The following is a 24,204-nucleotide window of genomic DNA, read 5'->3' as shown; positions in this document are numbered from 1 at the left end:
CTTGCTATTTCCTCAACATGGTGGCAGACGCAATGTGCTGTCTATACTGAAGGGCTGATCACTTATTTAAAGCTTAAGCTGTGAACATCACCTTCACCCAAAACTAGATTTCCACAGGACATTACACACAGGGCAGGCACACATTAGCCTTCCTGCTTCCAACACTTAGCAACAGTGTATATGCGTACCCTGTTGACTGCATGATAGGTGTGGATGTGTTTGTGCATGTTTGTAATATCATTTTGAAGACAAAATACAGTTTTAAGGGGGATAATACCTTTTTGGAAGTGGGAAGGAAGCCTGTCCATAAAGATTTCAGTAAAGAGGTTTATTCAGTGGTTGCTGTGGTAGCTAATGCTTCTAATAACAAAGAATACAGCCAAGTAAAGACAAATGGTATCAACCCTCCTGGAACCGAGGCTTCTAGTTCCTACTTAATTAGGCATTCTCTTCTCTGTGTCTGTATATATATATTTACTGCCTTAAATATAGAACCTGAAATTTTAACAACAGGGATTCTGCTTGAGTGAGAAGAAATAAAACCAATTTCAGACCTGTTTTCTTAATCTCTGGCGACAACATGTGAAAGCAATTAAGAAAGGTGCTCTAAGAAAAAACTCTTACCCCCATTGAAAGAGGCTGGAAGAGCCTTTGAAGAAAGATGAAACTAAACGTAACACCCTACCTTCCTTAAGACTATCAACTGGGCACTTGTATCATAAAAGCAAAACAAATGCAAATGTGTATATTGTCTAAAACCCAAGAGTTTGCAAAGCTGAATCCAAGGTCCCGAGAGATAACAGCCATAACTACTGGAATAATCACCTGTGTCTCATGTAGAGGTGATGCTCATGGAAACAAAAAGGGACTGACTGGGAAGGGAGGTTTCAACAGCATTAGCCGGTCGGCAACAACCTGGATCTCTCCGGTTGACTTCTACTGAAGAGGACATACGAAGAAAAAGGATGGTTATTTTCCTTGTAATGTGAGCTTTTTTTTTTTTTTTTCCTTCCAAGCTGTGAACTTTTTACCTTGGCTTCATTCATGCTTCATTTGATCAATTACTAACTGTATGGCCCCTGAAAAGCGAGCGCGGGCTTCTTAAAGTTGGTATTTTGCTCTCGGATTCCTTTTCATTTCAAAATGGGGCGGGTGGGGGGAGGTAAGCCACCTTTCTGAGGGTGAGCTGAGAAAGGAGAGACGGGGAGCATGTGTGTCGGTCCCCTTAATACCACGAGGACCAGAGGACGTAGCCCGCGGAGGGGCGAGGGCAGCCTGACTCTTCCATCCCGGAATCCGTTTTCAAACCTTGGGGAGCCTTTTCTGCCATTGAAATGCAAATCCTGTCTTGAGCGCCCGGGCCAATCCGCGAGGCTTCCTGTGGGATTACCTGGTGGCGAGCGCGGAGCGAGCGCGGCCCCTCCGGCGCGGCCCCAGAGGCCCGGAGGCGTGGTCGTCGGGCGCCCCCGCACCCCCCGCCCCCGGGTCCCCCGCGCCGAGATTCGGCCCCTGGAGCCGAGCGCCCCGGGCTCGCCGCGCCGCAGCTGCAGTAGCCGGGGCGCGGCGGCGCAGGGCGCGGCCGAGCCGCCCATTGTTGAGCGCGGCCGAAACCCCCGGCGATGCCCTGCGCCGCCTCCTTGGAGCGGCGGCGAGGTTTGAACTTGGCGTCGGCCTGGAGTCCTGCGCCGCCCGGGAGGCGGCGGCGGCCCCGCGAGCGGCGATGGTGAGTGCTGGGCTCGGGTCCGCTCCCCCTGGCCGGCGGTGGGTGCGGCCGGGGCGCACTGCTGCCTTTGAAGGAGGGGGGCGGGCGTGCCCCGCCGTCTGCTTTCTAAAGGGTGTCTATTTCAGTCCCTTCGGCGACTGTGGAAAAACCCTTTCTGTGGGGATGGGTCCCGGGGCTGGCCAGGTGGGGGGAGGGGGGCGGCGCTCTCCAAAGGTCTCCTGACACTCCTGGGCCTTGGCTTTTTTTTTTTTTTTTTTTTTTTTTTTTTTTTTTTTATGGAGGCAGGAACTGCCACTCCAAGAGGAAAATAATTGCAGATTATTGACAGCGTGAAAACTTTTCAGAAGAAATGATCTGTGAAATATTTTAATTTTGATAAATCGCTCCGCACAAGGGCCCCTACTGGGTTTAGAAAGACTTCTCTTTCGTAATTTTACTGGATTGGTTTCTGTAGGAAAGGTCTCAAATGTGCTTTGAGGCGCACCCCCCGCCCCCTACTTGTTCCAGATCTTAAGGCAGTTTTTAAAAAGGTGTGTTCTCCGGTCTGTAGCAGAAATTAAATCAAGGAATTAAATTATACCTGACACACGCTCTACTCTGAATTGCCAGAGGGATAAAAGTGCTTTGCCGAAGGGTGTGGGAGGGCTTAAAAAATTTCAATACTGGGAGCATGGGGGGTGGGGGGGGAAGTATGTTTGTCTCTTTCTCTGCGATGTATTACTTTTTTTTTTTTTTTTTTTTTTTTTATCATAGTGGTGTAGTGAACTTCTGTGCCGGGAGGCTTTTGGGCTGGGAGTGAACGAGCACCCACATGCGTATAATCTCCATGGAGAGATTAGCACAGAGGCTTCTAAAGATTGTTCTGTGCGTTTTCTGTTTCTAGTTATTTAATATTTAAGGACTAGTTATCAAAGGCGTGTTAGACGTATAGCTAAATCCCACCCCCAAATGATTTCACCAGAAGTTGGTTTCCATTTTAACTAATTTCGATGGTTATTTTTGTCTTTTAAAATCTTTTTTTTTTCCTGATTGTGAAAGTATTACATGGTCATTGCAGAAAAGGTGGATCATACAGAACTGAAAAAGAAGTAAACGGTTATTCACAACAATGTTTATATTGTAGGTTAAGGCTTGTGTTTCATAAAAGCTTAGTCATTTGAAAACTTTGCAGACATTTTTTTAATTGCTCACAAATCTGGTTTAGGAACTAAAACTAGGAAATGACCAGGGAATAACCTTGTACTTTAAAAAAGGTTGTAACCAACAATAACTTCTTCACAGAGTTCATGGAGCAGAATTTATTGTGGCAATTTCTCTTGAATCAGCTTCCCACATCTGCTCCTGACAAATGGTTTCTGTTTGTATAGCCTGTTTTGTAAATACATCTCTACCATTAAGGCAAAGTGCCCAAACACATATCCCTTACCAGTGCTTGCAGCTAGGCTGGTAGAGTTAATATTTTTATTGGTTTCTACATCAGAACTTCTTCACTGTATGCTTGATAAAACCCTGGAGAAGGTTACCAAGGGATGTTGTAGAGAATTTAATTCCCTGGCGGTTTTAAGAATAGGATAAACATCCATCTGCCTTCAGTGCAGTACTGTCTGGATAAAGGAAGACTGGGTCACATCTCCAAACCCCAAATCGAGGCATTCTAATTATATTTCAGCCTTCAATAACCTGGGACCAAGGAGTATAAAGATCCCCCACCCCCAAAGCACCTGAGTCCAGTAAGAGGTGAAGCCCTGTTTGGATTTACATAAAATGAAAATCCTCCTTTGATAAGGAAGATTTATAATTACTCCTAGGACTTGCCAATTCTTTTCTATTTATGGATAGAAAAATCAACAATGATTTAATTGCTGTCTAGGAAGTTACAGAAGTTGAATACAGCAAAAGTTGTGTGGTTTGAAGTAAATGAATGGGTTGATTCACAGGAATTAAAAGTTCTGCCTGAAAGGTGGGGGAGGGGTCCATGTGTCCTAAAACTCTCAACTAAAGATGGTGTCCTTGGGAGCTCTCTTCACCCTGGATCCAACTTTCTCTTCAGGATTCCCATTTTGTATGTTAAATCTGATGACATCTTTACGTCAACATTACGTTTTACTTTATTCCTCAAAATGTGTTCTTGTGTAGCGCTTTTGTCCAGACCAACGTATTCCTGTAACTTCTGTTGGAGGCTGTTCCCCTGGGCCAGCAGTGCTGCTGGTTTGTGGTTTCTTTCAGAAGGTCAGAATTTCATGGGTTGCTGCTTCCTCTCCTCTCCCGTTTGACAGAAGTATCCTGTAATTCTAACCACTGTGTGACCTCAATTGCAGTGACACCTTCCTCCCTTTCTGTCACGTCACTGGATCAGGAGCAGCCACCACGCTTTCTCCCCCCAGGATCACTGGGAGGGGTTCACTTTCTAGGAAAGGTCACCTCAGGAGGAAAATGGGGAAGTCAAGAGTCTCCTGGCTGGGCATTTTTTCACTTTGCTTGAATGAGCAGTGCCTCCCCTCCACACCCGCCAGCTTGTCATATTTCTCCATGCATGCCAAGCATGTTTTCTTATGCTATAGTAACGCCCAAAGAAGGAACAGGAGTGTAACAATGGTCTTTCATTTGTTCAGCAAACATTTACTATGTGGGAGGCAGCCCTGGAAATGGAGATGGGTTCTTTGCCCTCTGGGTTCTCGTCCTGTAAGAGGAGAAATCAGATGTTAATAAGCTAATGCCATTGTGAGGGAGGATAGGGGTTAAGAACTTAGGTTTATTGTAAGTTAAACATATCCCAACCCTATGACCCAACATTTCCATGCCTAGCTATTTACCCAAGATAGATGAAAACAAATGTCCACAAAAAGTCTCGTACAGAATGTTCATAGCAACTTTATTAATAATTGCCAACAGCTGGAGACAACCCTGTGTCCACCAAGAGAATGGATACACTGTGGTACATCCATACAATGACCTACTTCTCAGCAATCAAAAAGAATGAACTCCTGATACATACAACCAGCTGGATGAATCTCAGAACCATTATGTAAAAGAAGCCAGTCACAGGTTGGGCATCTGGGTGGCTCAGTCGATTGAGCATCTGACCTTGGCTCAGGTCATGATTTCACGGTTCGTGGGTTTGAGCCCTGCGTAGGGCCCACTGCTGTCAGTGCAGAGCCTGCTTCAGAGCCTCTGCCCTCCTCTCTCTGTGCCCCTTCTTCCTCGTACTCTCAAAAATGAATAAACCTAAAAAAAAAAAACAAGAGAATACAAAAGCAATTCTATTTATGAAGAACGAGAACAGGCAAAACTAATCTATGGTGGCAGGTGTTAGTGGCTGCCTCTTGAGGGGTGGAGAGAGTGACTGGAAAGAGGTAAGAAGAAGCTCTCTGGAGCAATGGAAAGGTTCTAGATCTTGTTTTGAGAGGTGGTTGCATAGATCTACACAATTTTCAAGCTCCATCAAATTGAACACTTAAGGACTTACGCATTTTACTGTATGCAAAACATTAGTTCAATCAGGAGAAGAAAAACCTAGATTCCGGAGATAGACCAGAGTACACATCCCATCTCTGCCTCTAGGTATATATTGCCTTGAGCAAATTATTAAATGCCTCTGAATCTGAAAGCTTTGGACAATAATGAAGCTTCTTCATAGAGTTGTTGTGTGGATTGAGGTAGATAATGAAAGTATTTAGCTTAGCGAGGGCTGAGTAAATGTCAGCTAATAATCCCATGCGCTGTGATAAATATAAATGTGGTATTGGTGTATATAAAATTATTTGTACTTTTTGTAAAACCATCTCATTTAAGATTATCAAGGATCCTGTAACCTATTAACTGATATACTTAACATTCTATGTATCTTTTTTTTTTTTTTTTTTTTTTTAATGAGTTCTGTTTTTGAGGTTATGGGGAATTTAAAGTTCTTGCCTACAGCCTTACTTGTTCAGAGTACCAGTGTGGCTTTTCTTTGCCACCAGAGGTGAACCCTGGAGAGGAAATACCCACTAGGCAAACCCCTCTGTGTTAAAGGACTGATTTTATGAAATTTGTTGAAGCTGAACTCCCAGACTAGGTCCATAGCTTCCTCTGGGAATCCAGGTGAAAAGGTTACATTTTACATCCTCTTTCTAAAGATGTGGGGGGAGGGGGCAACGAAAGTCTTGAACTCTGTATCAAACTGATACTGTGCTGCTTTTTATTTTATTTTAAAATGTTACTCTAATGTTTATTTTTGAGAGAGACAGTGTGTGAGCAGGGAAGGGGCAGAGAGAGAAGGAGATACAGAATCTGAAGCAGGCTCCAGGCTCTGAGCTATCAGCACAGAGCCCGACGTGAGGCTCGAACTCACGAACTGTGAGATCATGACCTGAGCCCAAGTTGGACGCTTAACCAACTGAGCCACCCAGGCATCCCTGTGCTTCTTTTTAAAGAGACAGACTATATAACTTCAATTTTCAGTAAAATACCTTGGATGGAGTGGTCAATATGATAATAGTTTATTTAATCTATTAAGCTTTAATTATTTCAGTTCCACAAAGTGTTTGGGAAAGATGTTCTGTGCTTTGCCAACTCCAGCAGAGGCATTTTGTTGTTGGGTTGGTATTCATTCAGTAAACATTTATCACACATTTACTGAGAACATATTAGCCCTGGGAATTCAATTGTGAGTGATAAGACATTTCACACTCAAGGGTTCATAGATGCCCCGACTCTTAAGTGTGAATATGTATCCATTTTTCTGGGAATTTTTTTCAGAGCAAAGGGCTCCGTCTTAGGCTAGTCTTGTTTTTTGTTTGTTTGTTTTATAAAGCCTCCTGCTTGAGGAAGTTTAAATCCTGTCCCCTCCCCATTCCCACCCCCATTAAACACCAGAGTTTCTTCCTAAGGTTTTCTCTTTTTATCTTCCTAAAAATAAGAATAACAAGATATTCTTGTGTAAAAAGGCAGTAGTGAAAAGGTCCTAAGACTGTGGAGACAGAGCACCCGACGTCTGAATCTGAGCTCTGCTATCTGCTAGTGGTTTAGGGCAAGTTCCTAATTGTTTAAGCCTTAGTTTCCTCATCTGCAGAACTGTGATAATAATACCTTGAAAGAGGTGTCAATAGTATCAGATTCAGGCAATTCTAACAATTCAGTGACAAAGTACATGTAAAAGTAAATAGCCTGGCACCTTGGTGGGTGTTAATTTCTGAAATTGATTGACTACTTGCTAAGAGTGGAGCACTACCTGAAAGTCTTCTATCTTCTTCACACTCCTGTGAGGTAGGCATTGTTCTCCCCCTTTAGAGGTGAGGAAACCCAAACACAAAGAGATTAAATAGCTTGCTGAGGGCATGATGGTGCCAGGGTTGAAGCTCCACAGGATCCTGCTCCTCAACTGAGGAGTCTCGTAATGGAGGTCAGTCGCTTTTCCCTTTTAGGTAAAATTATTTTTAAGATTTAATTACTACAGGGAGAAAGTAACACCAATAAGTGGCACTGGTGCCACCATTATGGATGGCACACAAGTGAACACGGGTGATGAGGAATTAGTTGACCAAGGAATGGGGGGCAGGGGGGTGCTAATGAACACTTCAGAGTCTTTCCCCAGACTCTCAAAACTCTGCGTGTCAGTGACACTCTCTGACCCTGTCCTTCACCCTCCTACCACCCCAATGATTCCGACTAATTGGGAGAGGCACCAGGGTCGCTCAGTTAAGAGTCTGACTCTTGATTTTGGCTCAGGTCATGATCTCACTGTTCTTGAGTTTGAGCCCCGCATCAGGCTCTGCACTGACAGTGTGGAGCCTGCTTGGAATTCTTTCTCTCTCCCTCTCTCTGCCCCTCCCCTGCTTGTGCTCATGCACTAAGCTTTAAAAAAAAATCAATTTGGGAATAAAGACATGCGGAGAACTAGGCCACCTGTTAGGATTTGGTCTAGGCTGTGTGAAGCCCTTGTAAGGATTGACATAGATTACCTTGGTCCAAGAGGGAAGGCCAGGTGAAAGATGGTCTCCAGAGCCCTGTCATAGTAAGAGGAAAAGTAAACTGACCTGGGATGTTGCTATTCCCTATTTCCATTGGCATTTCCTCAATAGATGCAGAAGAACCTGAGCTAGAACTTTAAAAAAATGAAAGCCAAGTGCAGGTTGAGAACCCTACTGATTTAATGAAGACTTAAGAGTTACATTGGCCAATTAAAATAATGTGTGGTGGAGCGCCTGGGTGGCTCAGTCGGTGAAGCTTCCAACTTTGGCTCAGGTCATGATCTCACAGTTCGTGAGTTCGAGCCTCACGTCAGGCTCTGTGCTGACAGCTCGGAGCCTGGAGCCTGCTTCAGATTCTGTGTCTCCTTCTCTCTCTGCCCCTTCCCTGCTCACACTCTGTCTCTCTCAAAAATAAACATTATTTTATTATTTTTTTAATTTTTTTAATGTGTGGAGGTCTAGGGGAGAAATGTAGTTACAGAAATTATAGATCTGATTTCCTGTGTAGATAAGAGCCTTTGCACTGGAGCAGCCTCCTGCTTCTGCAAGTCCCCGTTGTTGTACAAGGTGCTCTGTGTTAGTGTTCTCAACATCCAAGCCTCTCCTTTGCAGTGCAGCTAAACAGCCAGAATGTCAGGACTTTTTCCTCAACTACCCAAATGGTGCCAGGTCTACTTACGGACCCTCCAGAGAGGTTCCCCGGCACATGCTGGAAGTCCCCCTGGAAGCAGTGGGCTGAAGCTGGGGGTGTGGAGGACTCCCATTGGGAAGTGTTGCTTGCACCCTTGTATTTAAAGGCTGTTGTGTACCAGTTGTGTCCACCCACCCATCTGCAACACTCCTGGCAGATGAAACCCTGAGGTTTCTGCTCTCTGAAGGTGAGAGAAGCAAGCAATCTGGAGGAAGAACCTGCAAGGATCTTTGCTCTCTGGCTGTCCCTGACCCATCAAGCCTGCTGTGCCGTGTGCAAGTTCCACTTGTCTTTGAGTGTGACTCACAATAGATGTGCATGGCTAACGTGAGGAGAGTTGCAGGGCTGTCTCTTGAAGTCCCTCTTTGCTTCTTCACCATTGCTTCCAGCCTCTGCCCCTCAACTTTAAGCCCTTTGTGTCGGTTCCCATGGTTACCTCTTCACCGCTAGCAGCTGGAATGCTAGTGAGAAAAGGCCGCCTCCCCTACTGAGCCAGGTCTGGCTGGGCGGAGGCCACCCTTCTATCCGTGGGTTCGTGACGTGGGGTCACAGTCCAGTACCTTCTCTTTGTCATGGGTGCTGTACCTTTTCCAGGCTTGGCAAGTTGGGGTTGCAGTGGGAGGGGAGATGAGGGGTGATATACAGGGTGTTTCTTGCCCTGGGCTGGCCTGGCTGCCCCATCCATGACCTGCCAAACTCCAGCCTGATGCCATCTCCTTCTGTGTGTTAGTGCCAGGTGGAGAGGGGAAGGACCTGCTCTGCCCAGTCAGATAAAAACAACCCCTCACTTCCCTGTCTCCCTTTGGCTTTTGTTCCCAATACCATCTGTTTATGGCTTAGTCAACAATAGTAAGTCCAGACTGTGTTCTTGAAGGAATTGGTGTCAAAAGCAAATTTCTAGGGCACCTGGGTGGCTCAGTCAGTTGAACATCTGGCTCTTGATTTCAGCTCAGGTCATGATCCCAGGGTCATGGGATCGAACCTCACATCACGCTTCACAGCCCTGCTGTGAACCTCTGCCCCTCCCCTGCTTGCGTGCTCACTCTCTCTCAAAATAAAAAAAATTTTTTTTAAAAAAACAAGTTTCCATCCAGCTTGGAAGATCAGGCAGGCACTGGAAACTGGGGTGTAGCCCAGGGACTTGAGGCTCAAGATGAGAATGTACTAGCTAAGAATTTGTCTTGAAGCTCTCTCCTGAGATTCTCCTTTGGAGTCCAGCTGGCCTCAGAGTCAAGATAGAACTTGTAACTACAGGTGGAAATTAAACAGCCTTAATAGTGAAGGGAAGGAAAGGTAGTTACCAATTAGAAACCACCAGAAATCGTCACTTCCGAGGAAGACCATACTGGATGAATTGTTATGCTCTTCCTAGGGCAAGGCTACCCTGTTTTCTAGAGACCCATCAGCCTGCAGATAATCTAACTGAGCTGTAGGCGACATGACTGTTATAAAAGGTGGTTAAGGCCACCCGTTGGAGCCTTATAATCTGTTGGGTCCTGGCTTTACCACTTTCTTTGTGATCTCAAGCAACTTAAAAGCATACCTCAGAGATACTGCAGGTTCAGCTCCAGACCACTGCCAGAAAGTGAGTCAGATGACCTTTTTGGTTTCCCAATGCATATAAACTTAGGTTTATCCTACGCTGTAGTCTTTTAAATGGGCAATAGCATCATGTCTAAAAAAACCCAGTGTATATCCTTTACTTAAAAAAAAAATTGCCAAAATCCTAACCATCATCTGACCTTTCAGCAAGTTGTAATCACTGATCACAGATTACCGTAACAAATGTCATAATACTGAAAAAGTTTGAAATGTTGGCAAGAATTACCAAAATGTGCCACAGAGACAGGAAGTGAGCAAATGCTGTTGGAAAAGTGCTGCTAATAGGCTGGCTCAATGCAGGGTTGCCACAAACCTTCGTTTTGTAAAAAACACAATGTCTGTGAAGCACAATAAAATGAGGTGTGCCTTATTTAAATTACCTGTGCCTCAGGGTGCCTGGGTGGCTCAGTCAGTTAAGCATCTGACTCATGATCTCAGCTCAGGTCATGATATCATGGTTTGTAGGAATGAGCCTCATGTCTGGCTCTGTGGCCAACAGCACAGAACCTGCTTGGGATTCTGTGTCTCCCTCTCACTCTGCCCCTCCCCCTGCTCATGTGCATGTGTGTGCTCTCTCTCTTTCTCTCAAGATAAATAAACATTTAAAAAAATTACCTGTGCCTCAGTTTTCACTTCTGTGAAAGGGGGCCATGTCTCATGGGGTTGTTATAAGAATTAAATTTGTCATGTAAAAATACTTTCTAAATTATAAAGCCTAACACAGGTGCCAATTTGTAATATTTTTAAATGATGTTTTGAGAATGCTATGCTAAACTCAAGACAGATTTTGTCAGGTCAGTCCCACTCTTGTGTGACATATGTTCGTGGGTCCAGAATTCCCCTGAGGAGGATAGGACAGTGTTGGAGTGAGTAGGGACATACAGGATTTAAAAGAAATAAAATTTCTAGACTGTATTACATTAATCCCATAGTAACCAAAGGAAAGGAAAAATGATGGGGCTAAGTTGAAACTCAGCCTGTGGACCATAGTGACAAACACCTTGGAAAGGTATATTGTAAATGGCAAACCATTACTTTTCCACAAATTGTCTATACCTTGGTACCTTGGCTTCCATTCAGACTTGCTTCCCAAGAATATAAAGCAACAGCTGTGGGAAAGCTTGGGAGACAGGGTCCTGCATTGGGTGATAGCAAAGGTTGGAAACATTCAGGTTTGTGATTCAGTGGCATTAAAATAGCCTGGAATGTCTATTATCTCCCCTAAACAGCAGAACGAATCTTGGATACTGTGGACACAAATGCAGTTGGCACAAGCTTAAAAAAAGTGCATGCAAGCTTCCTTCTAACACCCAATAATCCTCTTGGGCAAAGTGAGGATTAGGCCTTCCTCACAAACAAGGGGGTGAGTTCATTTTTTCTAAGATTCCTCAGCTGATGCCAAATTTAGCAAGGGACCTATTTTCTCTCAATGAATGACGGTCTCCATTTCCAGTTTTAAGGTCCACCCCTCTTCTCTAGGCAGGTTTAGGACAGGAGTGACTTAGTTTGCATGTAGATGGAGAGTGAAACCCTGGCTGCCACTGACTACGTTGCAACCCCAGGAACCTTCCAGAACCAGGAGGAGGGGAGGGATGTCTCACTCTGAGCCTGATGTGGGAGGACTCCAGGGACTCAAAAAAAAAAAAAAAAAAAAAAAACCAACCACCCTGGGCCCAAAGTCATGTTTTTAACATATCCATGCACATACATTCCCTGAAGTGCCATTTCTGTCCGGTGCCTGGGGCTCCTCTGATGAGAGGAGGCCCCTGGAAGAGCTCCTTAGGCTAATTCTGTCATCCTTGTGCTTGAGGAACTATTTCTTTCATACCAGCTGCTAGGTCCTCTGTGCTTGTCCCTTCCCAAGGGGCCTTCCTCATGCTCCATATTTCTTGTTAATTATGTGCAAAAAATCCTCCGCCCTGAAGTTAAATATTTATATCCCTCCCTAAATGCTTTGGACATTTGCAGTTTTCCTGTTTTGAGGAATTAAAGAGCCCGTCATTATACCAACCATGCGGTCACACCCCTTGATGACTTATCCTGTTCGTCTCTCTCATGTAGACCACTGTGATCACGTGATCATGGCTGTGTCTGGTAGTGGTTCCCACGAGCCAGTCTCCCTGGATCCCACAGCCTTGCCACGAGGTAGATAATACTCTGTCCCCTTTTTTATACATGAGGTCCTGAGGGTCAGAATCATGGCCAGGGACTGGCCGAGCTCAGATGCAACCCAGGTCAATCTGATCCAAATCGTGGATCAGATTAGAAATTGTCTTTTATTCCACACAGATTCTAATTTGGAACCTGCATGTAGAAAGCACTCATCACTTAATGGATGAAGGTACTCAGAAATTGTGTTTTCTCACTCAGGATTGTTACTTATGCCCTTTTTTTTCTCACCTCGGTTCATAGACCATTAAAGGTAGAAGAAACCCTATAGCTCACCTGTCCTAACCCAGTGCAGGTCTCCCGGCTGCCGGTCCAGTATTATCTCCCTCTATGTTAGTGTGTGCGCATATGGCCATTTTGGGTGTTCCGCTTAATCATCCCAACTGCTTTTTCCTAATGTGTGGAAAGAAGGGAGGAAGTGTTACCAAATGTTTTCCTATGTTACTTCTACCACATTGCTGCTTATTCTCTCTCTCTTGCTCCTCTCACCTCAAGTGGATCCTTTCTTAATTTTTTTTTTTTTACATTTATTTATTTTTGAGAAACAGAGACAGAGTGTGAGCAGGGGAGGGGCAGAGAGAGAAAGGGAGACACAGAATCAGAAGCAGGCTCCAGTCTCCGAGCTGTCAGCACAGAGCTCAATGCGGGGCTCGAACCCACAAACTGTGAGATTGTGACCTGAGCCGAAGTTGGACGCTTAACCGACTGAGCCACCCAGGTGCCCCTCAAGTAGATCCTTTCTAACACACTGTCCTAGTGGTCATCGCTGGGACTATGCCATGCACTGTGGTCTGGGAGAGGGAAGCCATAGGAATTTGGACTGGGACATTTTGTATTTGGCTCCAGCCTTACCCTCCCATGATGTAGGATGTCAAGATTGTTTCCTGTGTTCTTTGCTGTGTCAGCTGAGGGTCTGGGGGCTGATTGCATTATATTCTGTGCATCCCTCCCCACCTGCCTCATGAGACCAAAAACATACCTGTCTGGTCCAAGTAGGGCATCAGCAACAAAACTTCCCTCTGGGAAGACAGCAGTGCCCATCCACAGGAGACAGAGTGGGCAACTGCAGGGAGCCCACCAGGAAGCTGGCCAAATGTCCACTCGGAGCATAGTTTTACTAAATATTCATTGGGCATCATCTCTTAGAAGAGCACCTTACCTGGCCAAGGAAGAAAAGAGAAACTAAGACTATTGCATGGGGGTGAGGAGCATAGGCTTTGTCATCAGCCAGATCTGGATTTAATTTTTGTTCCAGTAGAGCGTGTTCAATTTTCTCTGCTTCTCTGAGCTTCCTTTTCCTCATCTGGAAAGTGGAGATGTAACAGCATAAAAGTACCTGCCTTAGAGACTGGTTGTGAGGATTACATTAGGCTGTGCAGGTAATGATTATGGCCTGGCTCGGAGCACTCCATAGGGTAATTACAGCATCTGGGACTGTGCTTTGATAACCTGCCCTCCTTGAAGCATATGACCAGGGGAAACAAGCATATATATAGACAATGAAAGAGAGGGAATGGAAAGGAGAGGAAGGTGTGCTGAGTGTGGACTACTCTTGTGGTCTCATGTACTCTCTCTCTAGCACTTACCATGGTTTGTCATTGTATATTTGTACAGTTGTCTTGCCTGTCTTCCCATTAGTTTATAATTTCACAGGAGGGGTCCACTCAACTGCCATTGCAAGCCAGGGCCTAATCCATTGTGTGGTCCATTGTGGACCTTAGTGATTGTTGATGGAGGGGTTGGATGATTGGGCAGGGTATAGAAGTGGCCTCTGAGTCTTGGCATGAAACATGTGCTGTATGTTTTCAGCAGCGTGACCAGTGTTAGGAAGTTCTGAGTAAAAACAGGAATGCAGTTTTGGCGGCAGAGGTAAGGATTAGGAGTCTTTCAAAATCTGACCTCATCATCTCTCTAGATCTAGGGACATTTAAGCTAGGGCTGGAGAGGGTCCTGTTTGGATTTCAGTAGCTTTCTATTTTCTTCCAAAGAAGCTTTCCCTTTGAAGAAGTCTTGGTATTAAATGTTTGTCACCTGTATCAGTGGACTTTTAGGACTGTAGGATCCAAAAGTAATATGAAATGAGAGAGGGTGAGAGTTGGAGTTAGGGGCCCTGGCTTCATATGCCAGTTGTGTATCTTACAAGTCCTGCACTAGGGCAAGTTAGTGTCTCTCTGTGAGGCTGTGAATGTAGATCTGTTCAGTGGGGCTAAATAGTACCCATTCTATTATGTAGGATTATTATGAAGGCCAAAAGGAATAATGTATGGAAGGTACTTTTAAGCTATAATGGGTGAGAATAAAGTAAGGAATTATTACAGTTCAGTGTAGAGATTTGCATGGTTCTTTGGGAATGCATGAGAGGGGGGTGTTGGGAAAGAAAGATGGAGGCTGAATTTTCTCAGGAAGCGTTCATTTCTCTACTGATACTGGCTTCCCAGAAATTCTGCTTCCTACTCCAACAAGGATTTTCAGTGGTTGCTAGAGCTCCCAGAGTAAACCTGCCACCAGTGTAGTCTTTCCACTGCCCAGATTTCCTCCCAGGAGAGATCTATCCACTTTCATTCCCTGACAAAGATTTCCCTTTAAAAATATGAAGAAACCAGACTCTTAGACTCATTTTAGTTAGGAAAAAAATAAGGCTAATTTACTTTTTCTGGTAATTATACTGTTAATCGTAAACAATTTGCAAGATACAGAAAAAGAAAAATATCATCTATAATCACCCAGTAGTAACATTCTGGCATATTTGCTAGTCTTTTGTTTTCATGCATATCTTTTTGTCTCCTATAAGTAGCAAAAGGGTGATGTGGAAGAAATGCCAGGCATGCATGGCTTAACATGTGGCAATGCTTAAGAAAAGAGTATTCAGGGGCGCCTGGGTGGCTCAGTCGGTTGAGTGTCCGACTTCGGCTCAGGTCATGATCTCATGGTTTGTGGGTTCGAGCCCTGCTTCCGGCTCTGTGCTGACAGCTCAGAGCCTGGAGCCTGCTTCTGATTCTGTGTTTCTCTCTCTCTCTCTCTCTCTCTCTATCTCTCTCTCTCTGCCCCTCCCCTGTTCTCGTTGTGTGTGTGTGTCTCTCTCTCCCTGTCAAAAGTAAATATTTAAAAAAAAAAAAAAAATTACAAAAAAAAAAAAGGAAAACAGTTTTCAAAGCCAGTGATCTCAGGGGCATTTAACGAGGGGTGACATGGAGGAAAGGGTGTGGCCTTCAGCCATTCCCGTTTCTACTTGTTTTATTTCATTTTGCTTTCTTTATCTGTAATGAGGATCATCACTGTTTCACATGATAAGAAAATTCACTGAATAGCTGTTTTTAAAGTCCAGTATCGGATACATACCATGTGCCCAATAAATGTTAAGTTTCTATTCTAAGTTAACATTTATTGCCAGGCTCTGTTCTAAGTGCTTTAGGCATATCAACTTGTTTAAGCCTCACAACTACCCTTTGGTGTAGGTGGTATTATTATCCTATTTCGTAGCGGAGGAAATTGAGGCATAAGAGGTTATAAGTGATCTGCCAAAGGTCGAACACCTATTAGGTAATAGAGCCCAAATAATAATGTGAACAGCTGGCTCCAGAATCCACATTAATCCATATTACACAGCCTGCCACTTATCAAAGTTGATTTAAGGTCAGGCTCTGAGTATTTGAGGGGAGGACTGTACTCCTCCAGTGGTAAAGATATCATCAATTTAACTATAGGGCCTTGCATGAGTGCCCTTGGTTTTCTTACGCACTTGCTCTGGGCTGCCTGTGCATAGGCTTCAGTGGGTGGAGGGATTACAGTCAAAGGTAAATCTGAAGTGATTAAATATTTATTAGGTAGGTGAAAAGATCTGGCCAGTCATCTGGCTTTTTCCCCTACCCACCCTTTTCTAGTCCTTGTGCAAGGTCAACATAGAAGTCATTACCTAAGATCTAGATATGGTTAAGCTTACTATGGTTTCAAACATCATCAGAAATACGTTGAATGCCGGTGGTACAAATTGTACACGTGGATCCATTGGGAGGTTTCAAGGGATATGAAGTGAGAAAAAGCAGCAGCAAGAGCAGGAGGTACAGACGGACACAGGTCTGAGGCCTACCGATCACGACAACGCCTGACTGAAGGGTTATGCGTGGCCTTCGTGGAGTGAGCAAGCTGCCAAATGAGGGTGCATGAGCAGAAAGAAGAGGTTTTTTGTTTTTTTTAAGCTTTTTTTTTTTTAAGTTTATTTATTTATTTTGAGAGAGAGGTAGAGAACGAGCAGGGGAGGGGCAGAGAGAGAGGGGGGGACAGAGGATCTGAAGCAGGCTTGTGGTGACAGAGAGCCCGATGCGGTCTCGAACTCACAAACTGTGAGATCATGACCTGAGCCAAAGTCAGGCACTTAACCAACTGAGCCACAGCAGGTGCCCCAGAAAGAAGAGGTTTTTAAGTACAAATCAGTGACATCGCTATGATGGAGAGCACCAGATAGGGTTTAGGCCTGAGAGAATACAGAGTGAGCTTCCTAGGTGGGTAAATAGTGATTTTAAAAGCAAAAAATAAAATTTAAAAAAGAGAGTAATGGAGGGACCCGGACCCAGAAGGCTAAGTCTAAATACATAGGAACCAAAAGGAACAGGGGGCTTTTAAAGAAAGGACAGTTCACTGAGGATGTCTGAAAACTTTGATAAATGGCTCAATCATCCAAGAATGGAGAACAGCTATATTAGGCTAAGAATAGAAATCTGTTCCCAATGGCATCAATTTTTCCACTCTTCTTCCAGACACTGGAGAAACCAAGAGTCCAGGCTTTTTACCCCCTCCAGGAGATGGAGGAGAAATGTGTGGGAAGCCTTTAGTAATGACCCTCAAACCTGCTACCGAGAGAGACCTGATAATTAGGCCAGCTTCACGCATGATGGACATGGAACAGGACAAAACAAAGCAAACGAACACACAGGAAACCAAGAACACGACTTTTAATAAGGCAAATTGTGAAAATGAGCACACAGTGGCATCCAGCATAAATCCACAGGAATTTCTCCAGTGGGCTCTGAGGACAGGCTCAGGCCTATATAAATGCACTTCTGTCTGCTTAATCTGAGAAAGCATTCTGGCTGCTTCAAAACATCAGGCAGCGAAACTGCACCAGGCCGTGCCAACTGTTTGTTTGGAAGGCTCGGCCAAGGTCCCTCAACACCGGTCCTCCCCACCCCACAAACCCTGCTGCTAATGAGATGGACCAATAGGGCCAAACTATGCTTTCTCAAAGAAATTGGCTGACAGTCTTGTAGAGAAAGCAACTGAAAGAAGAGAGAACCACCTTCCCCAAAACATGTGCAGTAAAGAACTTAATACCTTTAAGAGTTGACAGGCAGAGAGCTCCATTCTGGATGCATCCCAACTAGTCCTTTTACAGTCTCCTGTGATCCATTCAACAAATCTGTATTATGTGCCTACTGTGAACCACTCAATGTGCTAGGCCTTAGGTGTGTAGTGGTTTAAAAAAACAAAATTGGAGACAGACCGGCCAGGGGCCCAGACCTCACTGAGCTTGCCATTTAGTAGAGGAAATAGACCATGTGCCAGTGAATAATCACATGCGGCCAGTAGTGCCGTGAAAGAAAAGACCAGGTGCCAGGAAAGAGACTTTGGCAGTAGATGGGGTGATGTTCGACCCGGGACCAGAAGGCTAAGGAGGAGGCAGCCAAGTGAAGAAATTGGGACGAAGACTGTTCCGGGCAGTGGGAACAGCATGTGTGAAGGTGAAGAGGTTGGTGGGATGGGAGCTTAAGGCTGGCCTGTGAGGTCAGGGTGAAGTAGGAGGGTGATGTGTAAGGGAGGACTGGAAGCCAGGTCACTTGGGCCTCAACAGCCAACTTAAGGAACTTGAATTCTCTCTGAAGTGCAGGGGGTAGATACACAGGGTTTTATTAGAAAGTGACATGAGCCATTTGCATTTTTTTAATTTATTTTTTATTTTTAAATTTTTAAAAAGAAATTTTATTTTTTTAATTTTTTTTTTTAACGTTTATTTATTTTTGAGACAGAGAGAGACAGAGCATGAACGGGGGAGGGGCAGAGAGAGAGGGAGACACAGAATCGGAAGCAGGCTCCAGGCTGTGAGCCATCAGCCCAGAGCCCGATGCGGGGCTCAAACTCACGGACCGCGAGATCGTGACCTGAGCTGAAGTCGGATGCTTAACCGACTGAGCCACCCAGGCGCCCTTTTTTTTTTTTTTTTTTTTAATTTTTTTTTTTTAACGTTTATTTTTGAGACCGAGAGAGACAGAGCATGAATGGGGGAGGGGCAGAGAGAGAGGGAGACACAGAATCGGAAGCATAAAAAGAAATTTTAGAGTGTGAACAGGGGAGAGAGAGAGAGAGGGAGAGGATCTCAAGCAGTCCCCAGGCTCCTCAAAGAGCTCAACGAGGAGCTCGATCCCATGACCTGAGCTAAAATCAAGAGACGGATGCTCAACTGACCAAGCCACCCAGGTGCCCTGAGTCATGTACATTTTTTAAAAGTGTCACTGGCTGCTGGTAGACGCTGGATTGAAGGGGGACAGGAGTGGAAGCAGCCAGTGAGGAAGCTCTTTCCTGTTGGATGAAACCCCACAAAAAGGGAGGAACTGCTGCATTTCTCTAATGTTGTAACAGTCCCTGCCAAGGAGAGATGATTCTTTGCCACTCTGCCCCAAGACAAAATAAAAGTATTTAAACTCAGTAGAAAGCAGGAATCTAAAGGGATCTGGAAAGACCATTTAAAATGTCTGGCTCAGTTCCTCACAGCTCTTACTCCAGCTTCTCCAGGCCTCCCCCCAATTTTCATGCTGTTCGGGAGAGCCACAGGGAACAGAATGATCTGGAACTTCTGATGTTGGCTGACACTCAGTTCAGAAAGCAGTGAATGGCTCTACTAAAATATCAAATAGTAAAGTAGCCAGTGTATATTCATGAGTTAGGAATATTGAGGGTGGTGGGGGAGAGGGTGGACAAAATATGAGTGTAATCATCACAGGGAGTAGAAATGGAGGCAGTTGGCCTGGATTTCTTGTTTCTTAACTGTCTGGGGAAGAAAGATGACAGGAGGATTGTGGTTCACAATTTTGTTTTTAGCTCCTCCTAAACCTTGATCTCGAGACTGGGGAAGAGCAAGAAACAATATACAAACAGTTCCCCCCGCCCCCGCAACCCTCATTAGCTTTGCCAGCCAGTTAAGTGAACAAAAAGGAGATGGGAAGGAAGACACGTTACAGATCTGTTGAACATTTGGCAATATTTCGTTCATTTAACAAATGATTATCAAGCGACTCAGTGTGCCAGGCAGCAAGCTGGTCTGCTTGCCTTTCTAAGCATGTGGAGGAAGACAGACCAGCAAACAGGTGGTCAGAAGACAGTGTGCATTGCACTTTGAAATGCACACCTATAGCTAGCACAGGGCGCAGCACCTCATGCCAACTTGCACTCGGAGGAGATGATGTCCAAACTGAAACCTGAAGGGCAAGTATGGATAAACCAGGAGAATGTGGTGCCTTTTGGGATCTGGAAGTAGCTCCCTAAGGCTGGAGAGGCATATGGTTTACCTCTGTATTTTTTCACTTGAACTTGTTTCATTGAGTCTAAGGCTTCTGCAGGATATCTGTGGGTGTCTACCTTTGAGTATCTTTTAACTAAAAAATAAGCTCATTTGGCAACATGTTTAATTAAAGTCCCCACCATCACCATCTCCACCCATTCTGACCAAATCTGGGTGTACTTCCAAGGCCTACAGAATTTGTGATATAAACTAAACAAGTTTGAAGCTTTTACACTGAAAGGAAGAAGAGTAACTGATGGTGATTTTTATCTCACGTGAGTGTGATTCCATGTATGGTTTGAGCCAAGATATACAACCTGTCTGTCTCGGCGTATTCATCTGGAAGATGGGGCTCAAACAATTAGGTTTTGCCTTTATAGAGAAGTTGTGAGAATGACTCCTGATATATGGGAAAGCACACATCTCCTATAGGAAAGACTTGGAATAATCTGTCCCAGGTGTGTGGAATCACAGTAGCACCAGTGGGGCACGTGATCAGAGCACATTGTAGGCTTTGCCAGTTCCACTCTGCTGAGAGGCCGGAAGCGGATGGGAAAATGTGCATTGCAGAGACAGGCCAAGTTCAAGGTGCAGATAAGATAACTGGCGAGGGGATTAAAAGGCGAAGTGAGGAGTCCAACGGGGAGGTCTTTGGAGTAATAGGCTTCCCAACACTCATTCCAGGACTAATTTAGGTCTAGATTCATCATGGATTTTTTTTTTCATTAGAACATATAAATGTTTTAAATGTTTGTCATCCAGATGATTCTAGAAAGAGTTTAAGGCAGAAAAGCTGTGTTCTAAGTGCTGGCGATTCTTCCTGCACTCTCTCTAGCCTCTTTTCTAGTTTGTATGATACATCCAGAAAGCCCACTCATTGCCAGGACCTCCATCTGGCCTCTGGAGCCAGCCCATCCAGGGTGGGGGGAGGCGTAGATTAGCAGGGAGGCCGTGCTGTGGTTTAGCAAGGGGGGGAGCGGGGGGACTGCAGTCAGCAACAAGCTACATGAGTTCCATGAACCCTCACACCCAGTTGCTAACCTCAGTCGGTCTCCTGGAGGTGGCAGGTGACCAGACAGCCAGTGGCCTGGAGAGCAATGCTGGGGTGCCGGTCTCTGCTTTCCTAGGGTTGTGAGGAATCCTGTATCGAAAGTCCTTGAAAGGATGAGATCATCTCCTGTTCCTTGTGCTTTCATCTCTTTTTCATTTGCCTGCCCTTCCTGCCATCCCTTCCCTGTGACAGTGCCCTCCTGGACCTTCCATCACCTGGCACCTCCCAGGAAGGGGGAGCGGGCGAGGAAAGAGAAAGGGGCTTCGCTGTGGTACAGAGCCAGCAATTATGGTTCAAGCCCCAAATGAGGAAGGTATTAAACGCCACAGAGGTTTTATGAAAGCTCAGGCTTGGCCTTTGCTCTCCACTAGCAGACACATAGGCATCTAGAGGAGACTAGAAAGGAAAGCTTGCTGTCAGAATGGATTATACCGGTGAGTGGTCCTGGGTGTGCTCGTGACATACATGTAATCTTCACATTCACACATCTGATGGTGAGATACCCTTGAGTCTGTTTTCTGCCCCCAGTTTAAGCCAGGTGGTGTTGGTGCCTCTGAGGGTTGTAGGAGTAATTCTAATTGGGGACCACAGGATGAATTCTGCAAAAGGCCTTGACATATTAACTCTCTGGCCAAAGCTCTTTCTGTGGTTATTCCCAGCATAGATTCGGTCTTTTTAGTGGTGTCTGTTTCGTAGAACATGTTGGCTGAAAGGAGCTCTAACATGGAGGTACTGCAGTAAAATGATTGTGAAAATAATTAGGCAAATACCACCTGTAGGCAGTGTGCTAGACAGGTAACAGACATCATCTAGAAGACTTAGCAGCAATTTTGCAAGATGGGCATGATAATATTGGCTAATTTTCTGAGTACTGAGCATGTGCCAGGCTCTATCCTAAGTGCTTCATCTGAATTAGCTTCAGCTTCTCAACAGCTCTATGAAAAACGGTGTTCTTTTACGCCCCTTTCAGAGATGAGACAGCCGGGACACAGAGGGGTCAGAGTCACAGAGCTAGTCAGTAGGAAGAGTCAGGACTCCAAATCAGAGAGGCTGCCTACGGAACCAGCCCCCTAGTCATGCTGTGCCCTGCCTCTTATATTTATATTACAGATGTGGGGCCTAGGTTCAGAGGGCATTTGCCCAATGTCTTTCAATTCATAAGTGACAGAACCTCAACTGAGCCTTCAGACTTCAAGCCTAGACTTATATTGACCATATTCAACTCCAGGAATCCTAAATTTGATGAGAAAAGTAATGTACAGAAAGGGGTAAGGGTACTTAGCTAAGGAAGCATATCTTAGAAATGGAAACTCCTTGGTCATCTCCCTCTGTGTCCTGAAATAAAAGAAATTGACAGCCGTTTGATAATCCCGCCTCTTCTCAGCCAAGGCTCACACAGAGGAGAGGCTGCATGCATTTGCCTCTTCTCCGATTCCTGCTCACAGGACGTGTGTGGGGGCCACCGGTAGGCTCTCCTAGTCTCAGAATGATCCTTAAAGACCCACACTGAAAACACATCACTGGTACCCAGCAGAGCAGAATAATGACAAAACTGCTTCAGAGCCTGAGGCAGGCGACTGTCTGATCAAGAGGATGCCTTCGAGTCAGGCATTTGGAAATTCAGAAGCTGAGAGTCTCCTATGGGGAAGAAATACACCTGTTCTTGTGGCAGAATGTGTGCCACATATTGGTCACGCAGGGCTTAAAATTTTCTCTGCCTGGGACTGGGGAGGAAAAGAGAATGGTGTTAGGGACCTGGGGGGTGTGAGGGTGGACTTAAATGGACACATAAAAGGCTTGCCTCCAGCACGGTGGAATCTAGACAATCTGAAACAGCTAAGGCTTAAGAGTTGGCATGCTCTTCTGAGCTGCCACTCACTGAACAGAGGAGGCCTGCTCCCCTTGGGGGTCACTCTCCTTATAATGAATTGAGAAGGGAGGCAGTGGTCTGGGGTGCCTGGGTGGCTCAGTCGGGTAAACGTCCGACTCTTGATTTCCGCTCTGGTCACAGTTTGTGAGATCAAGCCCCATTTTGGGCTCTGCTCTGATGGCACAGAGCCTGCTTGGGACTCTCTCTGTGTCTCTCTCTCTCTCTGTCTCTCTCTCTCTCTCCTTCTCCTCCTCCTCCTCCTCCTCCTCCTCCTCCTCCTCCTCCTCCTCTTCCTCTTCCTCTTCCTCTTCCTCTTCCTCTTCCTCTTCCTCTTCCTCTTCCTCTTCCTCTTCCTCTTCCTCCTGTTCGCATGAATGCACTCTCTCTCAAAATAAACATTAAAAAAAAGAAGGGAGGCAGTGGGGACTGGGTTTCAGGGACATTGCCTGGCCATTTGCTTTAGTGAGTCCAGTTTCTCACTTATTTACTGATGGAGGCTGAATTATAGGGGGAGTTCACCTTCATTGTAGTGTCTCTTCCCCCTTGGTTGGAAAACCTGGTATTTTAAACTGGGAAGTATACTTTAGTGCTGCACAGAAACATAGATGGGAAAGGATGAAGCCCCTCAGGCATGGGCCTGCCTTCTTTGGAGCAGAGCACTTCAGTGGGTGCAGGCTGAGAACTCTGCACTCAGCTTGCAGTTCTGCTTTAACCGCTCAGTTAATTTTCATGCATTTTTCTTGTTGATTCATTAGTGCGCCCTTCCCATGAACACCATCATATTTTCCCGTTTTCCCATTCTTTTGTTTTGCCAGAGATGCGTGTGCAGACCCAGGCCCTGCAGGTACCAGTACCTCTGACTCCCTCAGCCCAGAGCCCCTCACCTCGGACCCCCAGCACAGGAAAGCAGCATGGTCAGGAGGAGTTAAGCTTCGGCCGAAGCACAGGTAAGAGACACAGAGTCTGTGCGGAGCAGTTCAGAAAAGGAACTCGGCTGCTGGAAGAAAAGGGACTGGGGGCAAGGCTGGTCAAGATACTTGGTAGGTAGGTAGGAGGGGCTGAACAAGGAGGTCTGATAGCAGCTCAGAGTACAATAATGATGGTTTTCAAAATAGGTTCTGAAGAACCCTAAAGTTCCCGGGAGGTAGTCTGGGGCTCCCTCAAATCATTTGAGTCAGATCTCTCTCTCTCTCTCTTTTTTTTTTTTTTGTATGTTTGTTTATTTTTGAGAGAGAGAGAGACTGAGAGTGTGAGCAGGGGAGGGGCAGAGAGAGAGGGAGACACAGAATGTGAAGCAGGCTCCAGTCTCCCAGCTGTCAGCACAGAGCCCGACGCGAGGCTCGAACTCATGAACCACAAGATCATGACCTGAGCTGAAGTCAGAAGCTTTACCAGCTAAGCCACCCAGGCACCCCTGATTCAGATATCTTTTTAAAAAACACATCCGTAACTGTTTTTGAAACTACAATGAAAAACACTCACAGCAATATACCAACCAAGGTCTTACACTTTGGAAATGACAAATGTGTTAAATTGTACAGCAAGATTAATTCATCTTTGAACTGATGATCATATAAAACTCTTGTCCTCTGTTAACT

The 24,204-nt window shown here is 45.3% G+C and overlaps 1 protein-coding gene across 3 annotated transcripts in view; it reads left to right on the top strand.

The window, feature by feature from the left end:
• The first annotated feature begins 1,653 nt into the window (after nucleotides 1-1,653).
• SHROOM3 (shroom family member 3) overlaps nucleotides 1,654-24,204 on the top strand; it is an 85,616-nt gene continuing 63,065 nt past the window's right edge. Inside the window, exons 1-2 of one of the 3 annotated variants that reach the window (XR_006201882.1) lie at nucleotides 1,654-1,723; nucleotides 23,422-23,553. The gene's annotated coding sequence lies outside the window, so the exon portion shown is untranslated. The remainder of the gene's footprint in view (nucleotides 1,724-23,421; nucleotides 23,554-24,204) is intronic. The other 2 variants (XM_042936141.1, XM_042936140.1) reach the window with 2 other exon arrangements.

This window comes from Panthera leo, chromosome B1 (assembly GCF_018350215.1).
Source record: "Panthera leo isolate Ple1 chromosome B1, P.leo_Ple1_pat1.1, whole genome shotgun sequence".
NCBI classification, from domain to species: domain Eukaryota; kingdom Metazoa; phylum Chordata; class Mammalia; order Carnivora; family Felidae; genus Panthera; species Panthera leo.
Note: the sequence above shows the minus strand (reverse complement) of the source record. Positions and strands in the feature narration are given on the sequence as shown.